The following is a 19,247-nucleotide window of genomic DNA, read 5'->3' as shown; positions in this document are numbered from 1 at the left end:
ACGGATAGCCAAGATGGTCTTATCCGTTGAGGCTACAAACACTAGATTTCTACTTAAGTGTTTTGCTTAACTTATCATCAAACTAATACACATATTCCTAACAGGCTTAGATCAAGATATGTTTGACAATGTCATCAATAGCCAAACTGCAAAGGAAGTTTGGGATACTGTGCAAATCATCTGTGAAGGTACTGAGCAGGTTAGAGAGAACAAGATGCAGCTTCTTATTCAACAGTATGAATATTTTCACTTTGAAGAAGGAGAATCATTAAATGATACCTTCAACAGATTTCAGAAACTGTTAAATGGATTGAAGCTGTATGGTAGAGTGTACCAGGTCAAAGATTCCAACTTATAATTTCTGAGGTCTCTACCAAAGGAATGGAAGCCTATGACTGTTTCTCTAAGAAATTCTCAAGATTATAAGAACTTCACATTTGAAAGATTATATGGAATTTTGAAGACTTATGAACTTCAGATGGAGCAAGATGAGCTGTTGGAAAAGGAAAAAAGAAAAGGAGGATCAGTTGCACTTGTAGCTGACAATGAGAAAATTGAAGCCAGGAATGAGGAGAAGACAATGCCAAGTCTCAAAATTGGCACAAGCAAATCAGAATCAAGCAAGGGAAAAGAGCAAGTAGCTGAAGATGAAGACAATTCCAGTCAAGATGACTCTGATGATGTTGATGAACATCTGGATTTTCTGTCCAGGAGGTTTGCAAAGATGAAATTCAGGAAAAATACAAAATTCACTAAGTCAAACAAAAACATGGTGGACAAATCTAAGTTCAAATGTTATAACTGTGGCATTAGTGGACAATTTGCAAATGAGTGCAGGAAGCCAACCTCTGATAAGAAGAAATTTGAGCAAGTTGATTACAAAAAGAAGTACTTTGATTTGCTCAAACAAAAGGAAAGAGCTTTTCTCACTCAAGATGATTGGGCAGCTGATGGAGCCAGTGAAGATGATGATATGGAATATGTCAACCTAGCCCTGATGGCTAATTCTGATGAAAATAAAACTAGTCCATCAAGCAACCAGGTAATTACTACTGACCTCTCTCAACTTTCTAAAAATGAATGCAATGAAGCCATAAATGATATGTCCAATGAATTATATCATTTGCGTGTTTCCCTTAAATCACTAGCTAAAGAAAATACTAGGATCAAAGAGAATAATGTGTTTTTAAGTGATAGGAATGCTGTGTTAGAGGATCAGGTTATTGAGCTTGAAAAGATTAAACTTAAATGCTTGACTGTTGAGAGTGAACTAGAAGAAGCTGTTAAGAAAATAGAAATTCTTTCTAAACAGTTAGAAAGTGAGCAAGAGGTAATCAAGGCCTGGAAAACATCTAGGGATGTTAGTGTTCAGATTGCCAAGGTTCAGGAAATTGAGTCATTCTGTGAGAATGCCTGGAAGAAAAACAAAAAGGAGTTAGAATTAATTGATGGATTGTCAACGAATGTGGAATCAACGGATGATGAAAATTATCCGTTGAAGGAAGAAAACGAGCATCCGTTGAAGGCTCATCAATTGAAATAGGCAAGAGATTTTAAAAAGAAAAATTTCAATAAGAAGGATGGTTCAACTTTCAAGAACTTTGTCAAAGAAGGAGCTAGCACATCCAAAGATGCCAGTAAGGTGAACATAGGACACATGACTTTAGATCAGCTGAAAAATAGGCTTAAATTGGTTGAGGATAAAAAGGAAACTAAAAGAAAATCTAATAGAAATGGGAAGGTAGGGATTAATAAACATAATAATTACACACCTGATAAGTATGCTCCTAGAAAAAGCTGTGTGCATTGTAAAAGTGTTAATCATCTATCTGATAACTGCAAATCTGTTAAGAATGCTCCCATGCCTTTAACTCCCTCCATGCCTAACATGTCTATGTCACCTCTGCATGCTATGCCTGTTATGTCTCATCAGAATCCTCATGCACATTTTGCAAATATGCCATATGTTAATAATCCTTATTTTACTGCATTCAGTATGCCTCAGATGCCATACAACATGCCTATGTGGAATAATATGTTTGCACAATCCATGCCTTATCAAATTCAATAAAATGTGCTAAATGATTCTGTGACTAACCCTATTCTTCAACCAACTAAATCTGAGATCAAGGTTGACCCAAAGTTACCTAAGTCAAAAGATTAAGGAGGAATGAAGTCTAGGAAAAAGACTAACAAGGTTGGACCCAAGGAAACTTGGGTACTAAAATCACCTTGATTCATTTTGTTGTGTGCAGGGAAAAAGAAGGAATCTATGGTACTTGGACAGTGGCTGTTCAAGACACATGACAGGAGATTTCACCCTGCTCACAGAGTTTAAGGAGAGAGCTGGCCCTAGCATAACCTTTGGAGATGACAGCAAAGGGTTCACTATGGGATATGGCTTGATTTCAAAAGAAAATGTCATCATTGATGAAGTTGCATTAGTTGATGGTCTCAAACATAATTTATTGAGCATCAGTCAACTATGTGACAGAGGGAACACTGTTTCCTTTAATTCTGAAGCTTGTGTTGTCACAAGTAAGAAGGACAACAAAGTGGTTCTAACTGGAGTTCGAAAAGGGAATGTGTATTTAGCTGACTTCAACTCTACAGATGCAGAATCAATTACTTGTTTTTTCAGCAAAGCAAGTCCAGTTGAAAGTTGGCTATGGCACAAGAAGCTGTCCCATTTGAATTTCAAAACAATGAATGATCTAGTCAAAAAGGACTTAGTTAGAGGATTGCCCCTAGTAGAATTCACAAGGGATGGGCTGTGTGATGCTTGTCAGAAAGGAAAGCAAAAGAAAGTATCATTCAGTAAGAAGCTTGAATCTGCAATTGATGAACCACTACAACTGCTACACATGGATCTTTTTGGACCAGTCAATGTATTGTCAATTTCAAGGAAAAGATATTGCCTAGTGATTGTAGATGATTTCTCAAAGTTTTCATGGGTTCATTTTCTTGGATCAAAGGATGAAGCTAGTGAAATCATTATCAATCATATCAAGCAAGTCAACTATCATCCTGATTTCAAAGTAAGGAATATTAGGAGTGACAATGGAACTGAGTTCAAGAATTCAATTTATGAAGTTGTTCTGTGAAGAAAATGGGATCATGCATGAGTTCTCAGCTCCAAGGACTCCACAACAAAATGGTGTGGTGGAAAGGAAGAACATATCACTAATTGAAGCTGCAAGAACAATGCTTGAAGAGTCAAAACTCCCAACATACTTTTGGGCTGAAGCTGTTAACTGTGCATGTTACACTCAAAATATTTCTCTAATTAATCAGGCAAAAGGCATGACTCCCTATCAATTGTTCAAGAGAAGAAAACCAACTTTAAACTTTCTGCATATCTTTGGTTGCAAATGCTACATTCTAAGGAATCACCCTGATCACAAAGGAAAGTTTGATGCAAAGGCTGATGAAGGAATATTTGTTGGTTATTCTACTGGAAAATCATATAGGGTCTACAATCTAAGAACCAACATTGTCATGGAATCTGTGCATGTTGTGTTTGATGATAAAAAGATTGATGGACTGACAGATGAGGGACATCATGAAGGACTCAAATTTGACAACATTGAGATATATTGTGATGATAGTGAAGATGAGAATGATGAAGAAGGCACCTCGAGAAGAATACAAAATCTGCCTTTGGATAATGCACAGAATGCTGCATCCGTTGAAAGTCTTAATTCAGCTTCCGTTGAAAGAAGCAATGCAGCATCCGTTGAAAGATAAAGTGCATCATCCGTTGAAGTTCTCAATGAAGCATTCGTTGATCATAGTCTGTAAACGGATAATCAATTCACTTCATCAGTTGATAGAACTCCCAATTCTTTTCAAAGGATCAGCAACTCAGGGGGAGTTTCAACCAATCAACATTCTATCTCACATCATGACAATACTGAGGCAACCTCATCTAGAGCTAATCTACCACCTCAAAGGAAATGGACCAAGGATCACCCTTTTGAACTGATCATTGGTGATGCTACATCTAAAGTGCAAACTAGAAGGGCTACTCAAGATGAATGTCTGTATAGTAGCTTTCTGTCACAGGAGGAACCTAAGAGAGTGGAAGAAGCTCTATTGGATCCAGATTGGAATTTAGCAATGCAAGAGGAGCTAAACCAATTTGAGAGGAACAAAGTATGGAAGCTGGTACCCAAACCAAAGAATAAGAGTTCTATTGACACAAAATGGGTATTCAGAAACAAGATGGATGAAAATGGCATTGTCATAAGGAATAAAGCCATATTGGTTGTTAAAGGCTATTCTCAACAAGAGGGAATAGATTTTGATGAGACATTTGCTCCAGTTGCCAGACTTGAAGTCATCAGAATCTTTCTAGCCTATGCAGCCCATGCCAATTTTAAGGTCTATCAAATGGATGTCAAGAGTGCATTTCTGAATGGGGAATTGGAGGAAGAAGTTTATGTAAGCCAACCTCCAGGATTTGAAGATCCAAATTTTCCAGACTATGTGTATTATCTGTTGAAAGCACTCTATGGACAAAAGCAAGCACCTAGAGCCTGGTATGAGACTTTGTCAAAATTTCTTCTAGATAATCACTTCACAAGAGGTACTGTTGACAAAACTCTTTTCTTTAGAAATGTTAATGGCTCTACAATACTTGTTCAAATTTATGTAGATGATATTATATTTGGATCTACAGATGATAAGCTTTGTAAAAAGTTTGCTTAAGCTAATGCAAAGTAAATATGAAATGAGCATGATGGGAGAGCTAACTTATTTTCTTGGTTTACAAGTTAAACAAGTTAGTGGTGGAATTTTCATTAGTCAAACTAAATATATTTATGATCTTTTAAAGAAGTTTGACCTAATGGACTGTTCATCTGCAAAAACTCCCATGGCCACTGCTACCAAGCTTGAATTAAACAAGGCTGAAAAGTTTGTGGACATTTCAAGTTATAGAGGCATGGTTGGCTCACTTTTATATTTAACTGCTAGTAGACCTGATATAATGTTTCCTACATGTCTCTGTGCTAGATTTCAAGCTGACCCTAAAGAATCTCACTTAGTGGCTATTAAAAGAATTTTCAGATATCTCAAAGGGACTCTAAATCTAGGAATTTGGTACCCTAGAGAGTCTGGTTTTGATCTAATTGGCTACTCAGATGCAGATTATGCAGGCTGCAAAATAGACAGGAAAAGCACAACTGGCACCTGTCAATTTCTAGGGAATAAGCTTGTGTCATGGTTCAGCAAGAAGCAAAATTCTGTTTCTACATCAACAGCTGAAGCTGAGTATATTGCTGCTGGTAGTTGTTGTGCACAGATACTGTGGATGAGGAATCAACTATTTGACTATGGACTAACTGTTGACAAAATTCCTATATTCTGTGACAACACATATGCCATTGCCATTACTGAAAATCCAGTGCAGCACTCAAGAACCAAGCACATTGACATCAAGTACCACTTCATTAGGGAACATGTGATGAAAGGTACAGTGGAACTTCATTTTATTCCAAGTGAAAAGCAGATTGCAGACATATTTACCAAGCCACTTGATGAATCAACATTCACAAGATTAGTAAGTGAGCTAGGTATGCTTAATTATTCATAAATTTATGTCCTCTTTATAATCTGCTTTGAAGCCTGAAATGAATTTGCTGCAAGAACAAAGTTGGCTTTAAGTAAAGATTATTCTATCAATGGATATTCCCTATCCGTTGAAAGCCTAAAATTATTTTATCAACGGATGTTCATTATCCGTTGAAAGACAAATACATTTCTGGTAATTTTATCCTTCAACGGATAAAAACTGTGTTAATCTTCAACGAATAATTATTTACCTCATCCGTTGAAGTGTCACATCAGTTACTTTAAGTGAGTCACATCCATTGATTCTTTTACTTACCCGTTGATACATATATACACATGTGTATGTATTTGTATTAAAGGCAGTTTTTAGAATTTCTACAGTTTTCTTTATTCTCAAACGGCTGTAATTTATTTAAAAGTATCATTTAATCATTTTATTTACGTTTTAATTCAAGAAAGTATAAAAGCCCATTGAATTCTTATTTTCACTTTATGCTTTCTTACAAATTTTACTCTCTTTCTCTCCCAAAACTCTCAAGTTTTTCTCTGCAACCTCTACTCACAACAATGGCACCAGTAGTCAAAATTATGTCTCAGTCTGGATTTGTTTATGAAAAGAACAATTTCGTAGCCTTGGTTGAAAAGAATGAAGCCCACTCTGATTATCACAAGATGATGGACTTCATCAAAAACTGCAAACTAAGCTATGCAATGCTGGAAGCCCCAACCATCTACTGTGAGGTAATTGAGGAGATTTGGACAACTGCAGAGTTCAACTCCACAGATATGACCATTGCTTTCTCTCTCAAAGGTAAGGATTACTGTATTAACTGTGATGATATACAGTCTTGCTTTAAGTTGCCTGAGAATAATGCCATGACACCACACACTGATAAAGATGTATCTGCTATGTTAGATTCCATAGGCTATTCTTTTAATTCTGCTAGTTTAGGAAGCATTAGAAGAAAGGGCCTTAGGAAAGAATGAGCTTTTCTTGGAGATGCCTTTATCAAGGTTTTCTCTGGGAAGATTAGCAATTTTGATGCCATAACTTCATCTCTTGTTAATATGCTCTACATGCTAGTTTCTGATAGGTACTTTAATTTTAGCAACTATGTCATGCTAGAATTAGGTTCCAGGTTAGGTAACAAAGCTAATAGACCTCATAACATCTACTATGCTAGATTCTTTATGTTATTGGCTAACCATGTTGCTGAAGGTTTGGTCATAACTAATGAGAGCAATAAACTAAAATGCTGGGCACAAGAGAAAAGGGTCCTTGCAGACCTTTTGAGAATCAACCTCAACAGCCAGGTGCCATTGGTATATTTACCAATAATGAATGCACCTCAGGTAAGTGAGGTAAATACTTCTGCAACTCCTACTTTTTCCAACCCCATTGTTTCTTTGCCTTCTAGTGTGGCCATGGAATCTGTGTCTTTGTCCCAACAGATTCCTACCAAAGCCACCAAAACTAAAATTCCAAAACACAAGTCAAAGAAAACCACCTCTGTTGTTTCTCAAAAGACAACAGTTGTAACAACTACCAAAAACCCTGAAGGGAGTGAACAGGGTGTGAGTGGTGAGGGGAGGGGTGAACATCAAGAAACCCCCCAGGATAAGGTGGGAGAGGTGAGTGGTACCCTAACCAGCCAAGCCACAGTCTCTCAAAAGGCTGTGGTGGTTCAAAAGGAGTCAAACACATCCCTAGTTGCATCCTCCCAAAAGGATGCAGCTATTGAAAATAGTCCCCAACCAGGGACACAAACAAAAGAGGGAGGGACACTGAAGCCACACATTCACCTATCAAAGCTTTTTCAAGAAGAAAGAAGGCTAAAACCCTAGTTTCCACACAGGGGGCACACACTGCACAGATACATCCACCTGTATCTTTGCTTTCTCAAATTCAGCTTGATGTGGCTCCAGCAAATGTGGAGTCACAGCCCCATTCTCTCATAATAGACACACATCAATCACCAAATTCTCCATCACCCTCTCTGGATGTGGATATGATATTCACATCAATTCCTGATTCTCCCTCTTTAAAACTAAGGGAGGAGCCCCACTCAAATCATGGTGATCATCATCTGTTAGATGACTTGTTGGATCACCAACCAATTCTTTCAGACTCAGTTGAAGAATCTGTGTCACCTCACTTAAAATCAATTCACACAGATTCAACAATTATGTCTCTTTCAATATCTACATCTTTTCCTTCTTCAACGGATATCTCTCATCCATTGACAAGTGGTTGTTCTTCGACGGATAAGCTTAACAGCAGTTATCCGTTGATATCATCAGTTTCCACTTCAACGGATACTGCCTATCCGTTGATGGTCTCTACACACACAACTGATTCAATTCCAAGTGTAGAAGACATGGTTACTATACAATCACTTCTAGGATTGAGGGAAGGGAATGATAATTTGAGTGAGAGGCTGGGTTGCTCCCAGGCAAAAGGAGAGGATGAGAGTCAAAACATGCATGCTATTTTTTCCAGCATGGCAAAAGTAAGTGAGGGGAGTGCCACCCTAGTAGGTGAGGGTGAGGGTGTGAGGGTGTGTGTGAGCCAGGGGGAGCCCCTGATGCAAGAATATAGAGAAAATGAGAGAAATGCAGGTACAGAAGCTATAAGGGTGGATCCAGCCATTGCTAGTGAGTCAATGATTGTGGCTGATGCTGACAAAGGAAGACAATTTCAGCAACATTACAAAGCTGAAATTGATAACATTTCCTTGGATGCTGACACTTTTACTCATCCTATTTCAGCCTATCAACTGTTGGCTGCTCAGGGCAATGTGGAGGCAGAACAAACTTTGAACATTGTACACACTTCAGAATCTCTTCTAAGAGACAAAACTGCTGTTAATAGCCTGCCTTCTCAAGCTGGTGAGCCATCTGAAGAATTTGGAGCAAATTCTAATGATGATGACTCTAATTCTTTGGATGGGAGCATGAACTTAGGGGGAGATGCAGGCCCAAGTTTTGTTCCAAATCTACCTGAATGGGCATGGGCAAAGGAATCTACACCAGGGCAGTTTGGTGTAGCTTTGGTCAAGTAAGTAATGAGTATTCACAAGGCCCTTCAGGAGACTACAGATGCTGGTACAAAGGCTATTCTTTAAGCTCATCTAGACTCTCTGCATCTCTTGCAGTTGCAGCATATCAGACAAAATTTAAGTGTGGATGAACTCAAGCAGGATATTGCTGATCTGAAATCCTACAATGCTGAGAAGCTGGATTCAGTTATGCCTTATGGTACTATGCAAGATTTGTTGGTGAGATTGAGGAGAGAATCTGATGCTGACAAGAGGCTGGCCAGGTTGGAAAACAGAGTTCAAATTATTGAAGACTCTATGGTCACCATTCTTCAGAATCAACAATCTCAAACAAATCTACTAATGCAGCTGGCAAAAGCACAAGGCTTGACCCCTATCCTTGATGATACCAAAAAGGGGGAGAATAAAAGGGAAGGGGAAGGAGAGCCATCAACAACAGTTCAAATATCTAAAGTGCTAGTTCCTGCCATCACCACTTCTCCAACTCTTCAAATCAAAGGAAAGCTTGATGGAATTGATCTAATCCAGATAGCAGCAGCTGAGATGAAAGTCAAAGAGCAAAGGAAGAAAATTGATGAAAGGATGCAACAAATCTTTGGTTCTACAACTTTTAAATCACAATCTGTGAAGCATATCACAAAGGTGGAGCCAATCATTATAGAGCTCAAGCCAGTTAGGAGGAATAAGGATGGAGAAACTTCTTCCAAGAATCTGAAACCTATGGTTATCAAGCCCAACAACAGATCCAATAAGGACTCTACAAAGAACCCTCTAATCCTTGCTCAGCTGAAAGAAGTGGATTTTCCTCTTCCAAAGCCTGATGAAGACAAGATTTTGGGTGATAATATCATGAAGCACAAGGAGACCAAGGATGTGGTTGAAAGGATGAACATGGCTATTATCTTTAGAGAGGGAAAGAGTATATGTGTGATACAAGGACATCCTAAATTCTCAATAGCCAAGAGGGAAGAAGCCAGAAGGTTGAAGGAAGAAGCTAAAAAGCTAAAGGCTGACAAAAGAGCACAAGCAAAGCTTGAAAAACAGCTAAAGTCAAGTCAAGTTGAAGAAAAGAAAGAAATTGAAGACAAGAGTGAAGATGTGGGTATGGGGGACATGATTAGTGATGATGTGGAAGAAAGAAGTAAGGAAAGAAAGGAATGGCAGAAAGGGAATAGAAAGAAGGCCAATGCAAAAAGAAAGATGATGGTAGATGAGACTGAAGAAACCCAATCAAAATCCAAACCACTACCTTCTATTCCTGAACCCATTGTGCCTGACCCCTTCATAAACATCCATGGTGAAACAATCACTCCTAAGGAGGAACCAATTGATTGGGACACCATCAAATTGCCCACTTTCTTAACCACTTCTCCACCATCAAAGAAACAGAAAAGGAAAATTAAATCAACACCTCCTCTAACCTCAATCAAATTCACTCAGAAACCTAAGCCTAAGCCACAAGCCTCAAAGGATGATTATGTTCACATTTGTGACATAAAGGAATTTTCAGACATTGAACTCTATCTGGATGAGCTGGAGGAAGTAAGGGGAATAGATGCCTACAGACAGCTTCCAGAAAGACTAGTGTTCAAATATAAAGGAAGTGGGGAAAGGACTTGACCTCTCTACAGGATTTTGAATGAAGGCTACTCTACCTTGGTTAGAGTTTACTCAGCCATAAAAAGGGATTCTGGCTTTATCAGGACTGCCAAGACTGAGATTCTCAACAAGATTGCCAGCATAAGGAAGAATTGGTGGGAGCCCAATGCCTTGCCTAGAACATTACTCATCCAAGAAAGAGGAATTACAGTTCATAAATCACCTCACTGATTGATGGAGTTTAGAGACAATAAAGGAGTCAGAAGATTTTTCAGACTTGAAGATCAGCTCAAGATTGCCAGTAATGAAACTCTCAAGGATATGCAATCTAAGTTGGACATCAATGAAGAAGATGAAGCTGAGTTCTACAGACAACTCTAACTCCAAATGGAGGAGAATGACAGGAGGCTAGGAAAGAAAACAAGGGGTCAAAGGAAAAGAAATTAATCTGCTCAAGTTAAAGGAGCACCCTTGGAAATAATGTAATTCTTCAATTCCATCTCAGCATACACATTTTTGCAGCACTTTTGAATTTATGCTTTATTACAGTTCATATGCTTATTAAGTGTTTTATTATCATCAAGTTAAACCCAAATTTATGCCTACAATTCTAGTAGACATAAATAGGGGGAGATTGTTAGGAATATGTGTATTAGTTTGATGATAAGTTAAATAAAACACTTAAGTAGAAATCTAGTGTTTGTAGCCTCAACGGATAAGACCATCTTGGCTATCCGTTGAAGGAGTAGCTTTACTTAGAAATGAGTTTAGTATTGTAGCACATTTCAGTCTCTGTATTTATGTTGTACTTCTTAGATGTTGTGGGAAATTATCAGTCATGTTGACTACTAGTGGATATACAAATAGGAGGGCTAATTGTAAATATTTCATGCCTTGTAATTTTGTATAAGTGAAATAGCATCAACTGATATTAAAGGCCTTCAACGGATGAGAAACAAAGCTTCAACGGATGTCTCTAAAGCTTCAACGGATAACATCCATCAACGGATGAGTGTTTCAACGGATAATGCTTCAACTGCTAATGCATCAACGGATAAAAGTTTCAACGGATGCCTATTTCAAATAGCAGTTGATAGTGACAATTCATAAGCTGACAGAGGCACATGGGTTGACAGAGACAAACTGGAATGTGGAAGCCTTTAGGAGGAATCAAGAAAATGCAGCATTTCCATTCTGGTGCAAACAAGGAAGTATTCAAAGATTCACAGTCAAACCTAAATTGCATTGGATAGAGAAATGAAGAAGAAATATGTGAAGAACCTTTTAATTGTATTTTACAGTTTTGTCTTCACTTGTAAACTTGGTGATATATAAACCAAGTAGCAGCTAGTAATTAGATGTGAATTTTCCAGAGCTGTTTAGAAAAATCCAGAGAGAAAATCATCTAGTTTGTACTAGGAAGCAGCTGTGATTTGATTCTTTGAATCACAGATTTTTTGAAATAACACATCTCTGGTGGAACAACAAATCCACCAGAAAAGTTTTTAAGTCTGTTGTGTTCTTTACATTTGTGTTTGAATATATATATGTCTGTATTAGCTCAAAGTAATTCACACACACTTGCTCATCAAAACACATAGACTAGAAACTGCTCAAAACTTGAAAAAGTTTTGAGTTTTACATTTAACCCCCCTTCTGTAAAACTCATTGTTAGTTCACTGGGAATAACAGACGCCTATACTGCGCCATGCTCATACCAACTCCAACATCTGCTCCTACTTCCTCCTGCTCCTGTTGCGATGGACCGACCTCTTTACCCAACTGAGATCTCCAAACTGTTCTGCTCGTCTGAGCTGCCCCAGCAGCTAGTCTCTCACCAGGCAGATGGTCAAAAGAATACCCAAGTTCCTTCAAATCAAGCTTGCCTCCATCCCACTCTTGCATCATCAATAAAGTGGTGATATCAATCGGAGCACTCAAAATATAGAGTTGCTCGTGTGCTAGCTAATGAACACCAACTGCCACACACAACTTCGTCATAATGGACGCATAGGGTATAGAACCCGTAGTACTCCCTGGAAAAAATCTCAGAATCCCTAGGTGAATTACCATACCAAGGTCCACATAGCCCCCCTGCAGAATACCCCACAACAACCGTGCACGCTCCACAGTAACATCATGCACGTGAGAAGATGGCATGATGTTAGCACAAATAAAAGAATTTCGTGTTCATGCACGAAGCAGGGATCGTGGAGTAATCAGTTATGCCCCTCTTGAACTTCCAGTGAGTCTCAGGCACACACAGAGTAGCAACTATCAAATCCAAATTAAACTCCTCTGGAGTCTTCTCGTTCCAAATATCCTGCCCGAGCTTCCTCGCGGGCTGATCAATCACCCTCTTTATCGCCTCTGTACTGTACTCCACTGTCATCCCCTAACCACAGTGAAACCATTCTTCTCTGGCTTCGCATTAACATAAAACTCACGAACCACACTCATGGGCACAACAATGGGTGCCTCGCAAAAAATAACCCAGCCCATCTCCAAGATCATCTCCAACAACTTATCATATTTCCCTGATGGCAGAAAACCACGCTCATTGGCTATAGGCTTCGAGAGAAGCCTCCTATACTCCTCTTCATCCTCGGGAGTTGAAAACCTTGGCCTCACACCACCTGCACTCGAAGAATCAGTGGTGCTGCCATTTACTTATGTTCGCTGTCTTTTGGGTACCATTGAGATTGAATAAGAGAGAATAAAAGATAAGTGTTTGAGAGAGAATTGCGTTTGAGAATTTGAGAAGTGATGGAGAAGTTTATGTATAAGTGTATGTATATATAGGAGGTTGGGAGAGAATTAGATTTAGAATAGAAGTGGGAATTGATTATGGGAATAGTGGGAATAATGGGTTTGATTTGGAGAGGGAATAATGGGTTTGATTTGGAGAGGGAATTTTGAGATGTGGAAGAGTAAAATTCGGGTAGAAATTGATTTTTGGAATAGGTCCCCGATTTTCTCTTTTCCCAATTTTTTTTTCAGAATCAGAGAGTAGTGCAGTCGCGCGCTACCTCAGCGCGGCCGAGCCGTGCTTCTGCCTTTTCAGCGCGGTCGCCCCGTTAGGCAGCGCGGGCGCGCTCTGTTTCTGGAAAAATGGCGCGACCGCCCCGCTTCCTCAGCGCGGGCGCGCCGTACTCCTGTAGTTGGCCTCAATTTTTTTTTGATTTTTTTATGCTTTTCTCCTTTCTTTCTTCTTCCTCTATCTACTAATGTAAAACAAACTTGGGTTGCCTCCCAAGAAGCGCTTGTTTTACGTCATTAGCTTGGCATAGAAATGCAAGATCAAACGGACAATAAAACGGTACTAACCACCTCGCGGTTTACCGTGTCACCATAGTAATGCTTCAACCTCTGATCATTTACCTTGAATGCTTGGCCCAGATCATTCTCAAAAATCTCCACCGCTCCATGTGGAAACACAGTTTTGACAACAAACGACCCTGACCTCCTTGACTTCAACTTTCCAGGAAAAAGATGGAGACGAGAGTTAAACAAAAGAACTTATTGCCCCGACACAAATGATTTGAGCACTAGACCCCTATCGTGCCACCTCTTGACTTTCTCCTTATACATTTTGTTGTTTTCATACGCTTAAAGTCAAAACTCGTCGAGTTCATTCAATTGAAGCATTCTCTTCTTACCAGCTGCATCCAAATCAAGATTCAACTTTTTCAAAGCCCAATACGCTTTATGCTCGAGCTCCACCAGCAAATGACACCCCTTACCATAAACCAACTGAAATGGTGACATTCCCAACGGAGTCTTGTATGCTATTCTGTACGCCCAAACAGCTTCATCAAGCTTCAAAGACCAATCTTTTCTCGACGGACTCACAACTTTCTCTAAGATGCGCTTGATCTCTCTGTTAGATACCTTAGTTTGACCATTTTTCTGAGGATGATAAGCCGTAGCAATGCTATGATTCACATTATACCTTTGCATCATGGCAGTGAATTTGTGATTGTAAAAATGCGACCCCTTATCACTGATTATGACTCTTGGAGTTCCAAATCTTGTGAATATCTACTTGTGAAGAAAATTAAGCACTACCATCGCATCGTTCTTTGGCAACGCCTTGACTTCAACCCATTTCGAAACATAATCAACCGCCAAAAAGATATACTGATTGTTACAAGATGAAATAAATGGCCCCATGAAGTCAATTCCCCAAACATCGAAGACTTCAACCCTGAGAAACACATTAAGAGGCATCTCATCCCTCTTGGACATATTACCCACACGTTGACATCGATCACATTTCAAAATAAACTGATGAGCATCTTTAAACAAAGTCGGCCAAACGAAACCTGTTTGAAGAATACGAGATGTTGTCTTTTCTCCACCATAATGTCCTCCATAAGCTGTTGAGTGGCAATCTCAGAAGATCCCCCCCGTTTCACTGTAAGGTACATCTCCTGATGATTTGGCCAGCTCCTTATCGAAAATGAAACTGGCTCATCCCATATATATAACTTCACTTCATGCAGAAACTTCTTCCTTTGAGTGGAATTCAAATCTGGAGGCATAACGTTACTCACAAGGTACTTCACAATGTCGGTGAACCATGATTTTTCTGCTTGCACTCCAAATAATTGCTCATCGAGAAAAGATTCGTTAATCAAAGGCTTATCTTGTGAAGTAGCCATTGGGTCCACTAAACGTGAGAGATGATCGGTGACTTGATTTTCAGTCCCTATTCTGTCCTTGATTTCTAATTTAAACTCCTGAAGTAAAAGAACCCATCGAATCAATCTAGGTTTCGAGTCCTTCTTCAAAATGAGATAAAGGATGGCAGCGTGTTCAGTGAAAACCGTCACCTTCATCCCAAGCAGATAAGATTGAAATTTCTCAAAACCATAAATAATAGTCAAAAGTTCTTTCTCAGTAGTGGTGTAGTTCAGTTGAGCACCATTAAGAGTCTTACTAGCATAGTAGACTACATGAAATATGTTGTTCTTTCTTTGCCCAAGAACTGCTCCAACTGTATAGTCACTTGCATCACACATCATTTCAAACGGTTCAGACCAATCATGTACAATTATGATAGGTGCCATAATTAAACTCTTCTTTAATGTCTCAAATACGGCAAGGCACTCGTCATTAAACTTGAAAGGAACATCTTTCTCTAGAAAATTGCACAATGGCTTCGAAATCTTAGAGCAGTCCTTGATAAAATGCCTATAGAAACCCGCATGACCAAGAAAACTGCGAATTCCCTTTACAGAAATTGGTGGAGGAAGTTTTTCAATAACCCCCACCTTGGCTTTGTCCACCTCAAGACCCTTACTAGAAACCTTGTGACCCAGAATGATGCCTTGGCGCGCCATAAAATGACATTTATTCCAATTGAGAACCAAATTGGTCTCAACGCACCTTTTCAGCACTAACCCGAGATTGTGCAAGCATTCATCATAAGAAGTTCCAAAGACCGAGAAATCGTCCATGAACACTTCTACATTATTTTCAATCATATCATAGAAGATAGCCATCATATCTCTAAAAAGTAGTTGATGCTCCACATAGTCCAAAAGAAACTCTTCGGAATGCAAAAGTACCAAAAGGACATGTGAATGTAGTCTTCTCTTGATCTTCTGGAGCGATACAAATCTAATTATATCCCGAATAGCCATCCAGAAGACAGTAGTACTCATGCCCAGCCAATCTATCAAGCATCTGATCAATGAAAGGAAGAGGGAAGTGATCCTTCCTTGTGGCCTTGTTCAGCTTCCTATAATCCATGCAAACTCTCCACCCCGTGACTGTTCGTGTAGGAATAAGCTCATTCTTCTCATTTGCTACCACAGTGATACTAACTTTCTTTGGCACACACTGAACTGGGCTCACCCATGAACTGTCAGAAATAGGATAGATGATCCCTGCATCTAGCCACTTGAGGATTTCCTTCTTCATGACCTCTTTTATGATCAGATTTAGCCTTCTCCGTTGCTCAACAGTAGGCTTGCTTCCTTCCTCTAGCAGAATTTTGTGCATGCAATAAGAAGGGTTGATTCCCTTGATATCTGCTATAGTCCAACCAATTTCCGATTTGAATTCTCTAAGAATTCTCAAAAGTTTCTCCTCATCGCTACCTGAAAGGTCAGATGCAATAATAACGATAAAAGTAGATGCATCACCTAAAAATGCATATCTCAAATGTTCAGGTAAAGGCTTAAGCTCAAGATTAGGAGCTTCCTCAATAGATGGCTTGAGGCGCTTTGGAGAACTTTTCAGCACCTCCAATCCAAGAGATTCAAAAGGCATATCCATCTTTCGTTTCCAGGGAGAAGCATTCAAATATTGCAAGTGCTCTTCACCTTCGTCATCTTCACTATCAGAATTCCCCAACAAGGCCTTTTCTAATTCATCGGACCTTAGCAATCGATCAAGTTCAGAATTAATCACATAATCGACCAACTCCACCTTAAAACACTCCTCATTTTCCGTAGGGAATTTCATAGCATTGAACACATTAAAAGTTACATCCCGATCCAGTGCTCGCATGGTGAGCTCACCTTTCTGCACATCTATCAAGGTTCGGCCAGTAGCCAAGAAAGGTCTTCCCAAGATTATGGGAATCTTCTTATCCTCCTCGAAATCAAGAATTACAAAATCAGCAGGAAAGATGAGTTTGTCCACCTTGATCAAAACATCCTCCACAATACCTCGTGGATATCTAATAGAATAATCGGCCAACTGCAAGATCATATAAGTAGGCTTTGAATCCGGTAAGTCCAACTTCTTGAAGATTAACAGGGGCATCAGATTGATGCTAGCTCCCAAGTCACATAAGCATTTGTCAAATGACAATTTTCCAATGGTGCAAGGAATAGTGAAGCTTCCAGGATCTTTAAGCTTCAAAGGCAATTTCTGTTGCAGCACAGCACTGCATTCCTCCGTGAGAGCAATAATCTCTAAGTCATCATGCTTCACCTTCTTAGAGAGAATACCTTTCATGAACTTCACGTAGCTAGGCATTTGTTCAAGAGCTTCAGCGAAAGGTATGTTGATATGAAGTTTCTTGAACACCTCCAGAAACTTCTCAAATTGCTTATCCAGCTTTTTCTTCTTCAGCCTCTTAGGAAAAGGAGGTGGAGGATAGATCTGTTTATCCCCTGTATTACCCTCAGGAGGAGTGTGCTCAACAATAGTTTTCCTTGGTTCCAATTCTGCTTCCTTCTGCACTTCTTCTTCTTCAGCCTCAACTTCAGATTCTGGAGTCTTAGTTTTTTCAGGATTTGCAACCTTACCAGACCTCAATGTAATTTCCTTAACATGATCCTTAGCTTCCTTCTTGCCTGACACTTCAGTTTCGCTAGGAAGCATGCCAGGTTGACGATTCAGTAATGCATTAGCAATCTTCCCAATCTGATTCTTCAAGGTCTTGATAGAAACAACTTTGCTTTTGCACATGAGCCTCAACTCCTCCAATTCAAATTTTTCATTAGCTTACGGTAGCTGCTGAAGTTGAAGTTGTTTCGTAGGGGCATATTGCGATTGTTAAAAATCAGGAAGATTATACTACTTTGCTGTGTATGGTTGATAAGATTGTTGTACCGCATTCTGATTGTTGCTCCAGCTGAAGTTAGGATGATTGCAGTTATTGGGATGATAAATGGCTGGAGCTTGCTGCTGTGATCTCTAAAAGTTGCTTACAAATTGAGCTAATTCGCTAGAAATAGCACACTGCTTAGTTTCATGTTCCCCCGCACAAAGTTCACAAACACTAGTGATTTGATTAACTCCATAATTAGCCAAAGAGTCCACTTTCATCGTCAAAGCTTGAAGTTGAGCAGCTATAGCAGTAGCTGTATCCACTTCCAGAATTCCTGCTACCTTGCCTTGCAACATTCTTTATGTAGGATTCTGGTATTCATTAGCTGCCATTAGCTCAATCAACTCATAAGCTTTATTATAGCTTTTGGTCCATAAGGCTCCACCAGACGCTATATCGAGCATAGGTCTAGACTGTGCGCCCAAACCATTATAGAAACAGTTTATAATCATCCAATCAGGCATGCCATGTTGTGGGAACTTTCTTAGCATCTCCTTATATCGATCCCAAGCCTCACACAGAGATTCTCTAGTTTGCTGTGCAAACTGAGTAAGAGCATTCCTGATTGCAGTAGTCTTCGCCATAGGAAAGAATTTAGTGATAAACTTTTGAGCAAGATCCTCCTATTTGGTGATAGAACCTGGTGGTAGAGAATGTAACCAACACTTTGCTTTATCCCTTAGAGAGAATGGGAAGAATCGCAACTTGATAGCATCTTCAGTCACCCCATTAAACTTGAAAGTGTCACAGATCTCGATGAAATCCCTGATGTGCATGTTGGGGTCTTCTGTAGGAGAATCCCCAAACTGAAATGATTCTGTATCATCTGAATCGTTCTTGACTTGATCTCAAAAGTGTTAGCCGAGATGGCTGATCTGATAATGCTTGACTAAATATCATTGATCTTAGGCTGAAAATAGTCCATCAAAGCCTTATGAATTTCTGCTTGATCTCCCATCACTACTAACACTGGTTCCTCGATTTTCTTCTTCTTCTTCTTCTTCTTCTTCTTCTTCTTCTTCTTCTTCTTCTTCTTCTTCTTCTTCTTCTTCTTCTTCTTCTTCTTCTTCTTCTTCTTCTTCTTCTTCTTCTTCTTCTTCTTCTTCTTCTTCTTCTTCTTCTTCTTCTTCTTCTTCTTCTTCTTCTTCTTCTTCTTCTTCTTCTTCTTCTTCTTCTTCTTCTTCTTCTTCTTCTTCTTCTTCTTCTTCTTCTTCTTCTTCTTCTTCTTCTTCTTCTTCTTCTTCTTCTTCTTCTTCTTCTTCTTCTTCTTCTTCTTCTTCTTCTTCTTCTTCTTCTTCTTCTTCTTCTTCTTCTACTTTCTCTTCGTACTCAAAAACTTCCCTTCGAATCACTACAGCTTTTTCCTCGGCTTGATCCAGAGTTCTCTTACGAGCCCGCGAACGCGTATGCATACACGCTCTCTAGAGTACTTGAAACACGACAAG

General features: G+C 39.3%; 1 non-coding gene across 1 annotated transcript; it reads left to right on the top strand.

Moving 5' to 3' along the window:
• The first annotated feature begins 18,264 nt into the window (after positions 1-18,264).
• On the top strand, positions 18,265-18,371 carry LOC141716256 (small nucleolar RNA R71). The gene has a single exon (XR_012572973.1). It is a non-coding gene; the product is annotated as a small nucleolar RNA R71 (small nucleolar RNA).
• The last annotated feature ends 876 nt before the right edge of the window (positions 18,372-19,247 follow it).

This window comes from Apium graveolens, chromosome 3 (genome assembly GCF_009905375.1).
Source record: "Apium graveolens cultivar Ventura chromosome 3, ASM990537v1, whole genome shotgun sequence".
Lineage (NCBI taxonomy): Eukaryota > Viridiplantae > Streptophyta > Magnoliopsida > Apiales > Apiaceae > Apium > Apium graveolens.
Note: the sequence above shows the minus strand (reverse complement) of the source record. Positions and strands in the feature narration are given on the sequence as shown.